The sequence below is a fragment of the Mus pahari genome, chromosome 19 (assembly GCF_900095145.1).
Source record: "Mus pahari chromosome 19, PAHARI_EIJ_v1.1, whole genome shotgun sequence".
Lineage (NCBI taxonomy): Eukaryota > Metazoa > Chordata > Mammalia > Rodentia > Muridae > Mus > Mus pahari.
Genome location: NC_034608.1, coordinates 43,552,824 through 43,554,346, shown reverse-complemented (window position 1 = coordinate 43,554,346; position 1,523 = coordinate 43,552,824). Strand labels below are relative to the sequence as shown.

Here is a 1,523-nt window from a genome sequence, read left to right as displayed (position 1 = left end):
TCTCTCTCTCTCTCTCTCTCTCTCTCTCTCTCTCTCTCTCTCTCTCTCTCTCAACTGCATAGAAACCGCTAATGGTAGTCTAATAAGTAAGGATCAGCAGGTCATGTGTTTAGGCATTCTTGATCGTGCACGGAGCTATATGGTTCAGATAACCAACTGCTCAGGCATTCCCTTCTCGGCTTCTCTCTCAAACTCTATGCTAGAAGATAAACTGCTATGGGATGGACGAGTTTACCCACGAGGACGGAGAAGGGCAATGAGACTCTCTCTGAGCAGAAGGTGACAGTCCTTCATGTCTGTCCTCTCACAGGGGTTACCTACACAGGAAACACTAGATAGTTAGGCTCGTCAGTGTGGACTCTAACAGTGAGGACATGCCAAGGCCTGAACCCACAGGACGCTGTCACTGAACTAAACTCAGTAAGAGAAGGATTACAGACACAGACTCCAGCCTAACACTGGCAGCCGAGGTCACCCTGTGAAGCATGTGCAAGCTGCACACTTTTCACAGAAGGACGTAAGTACATGTAGTTTATCTTCCTTTTTTCTTTTTTGAGATAGTGTCTCACAATGTGGCTCTGGCTGGTGTGAACTTAGAGATTCTTGAACTTAGAGATTTGCCTGCCTCAGTCTCAAAAGTGCTAGGGTTAAAGGTGTGTGCCACCATGCCCACAATCTCTTTTACTGTTTTTTGTTAGTTTTCTGTCAAGTTTTTGCTTGAGATGAGGCTCAAACCCACAGCCTCACATGCCTTCAGTACAGCTTCAGCGTGGAGCCATGGCCTCAGCCTGGGTGATATTCTGACTCTTTTAGAACCATCACAGAACAGGGGAACATGAAGACTAGCTTCGGTCGTTAGTGTCGAACAGTGTACTAAACAACGACTGGACTACACCTAGGCCTGGGCTTCCTGTCCTCTGTAAGGACAACACATAGAAATGACGTCATGGCTGCCATGAGACACGCAGACACAGACCAATCTAACGGTTACATACGGTCTTTGATGATGTTGCCTTTTCTGTTTGTTTCTCTTTTATTTAGACAGGGTCATAATTATGTAGCCCAGGTTGGCTCTAACTCACACTTACAATCCTCCTGCCTTAACCTTCTGAACGCTGAGAGTCCAGGTATGTGCCACAGTGCCTGGCTAAAGTTTTATTTAAACTACTTTACATCCACTTTTCTTATGCCAACATTCATTATTTTCCTGTCACTTGTTTTAAATGTATGAGTGTGTTGCCTGCATGTATGTATGTGAATCATGTGGCATCCCTGGTGCCTTTAGAAATAAGATGTCAGGTCCCTGGGGAATGAAGTTCCAGACTGTTGTGTGCCAGTACGAGGGAGCTCAGAACCGAACCCTGGTTTTCTGTAAAAGCAACAAATGCTCCCAACCTTGGAGACATTTCTCCAACCCTCTTGTCCTTTTTTTTTTTTTTTTTTTTTTTTTTTTTTTTTCTTTATTTATTTTTTTTTTTTGTGTGCTCAATTATTGTTCTCAGACACACAAAGAAGAGGGCATC

The 1,523-nt window shown here is 44.1% G+C and overlaps 1 protein-coding gene across 6 annotated transcripts in view; it reads right to left on the bottom strand.

The window, feature by feature from the left end:
- Nucleotides 1–1,523, bottom strand: part of Nsd3 (nuclear receptor binding SET domain protein 3) — a 113,652-nt gene that overhangs the window by 10,421 nt on the left and 101,708 nt on the right. The gene's annotated exons all lie outside the window — the stretch shown is intronic.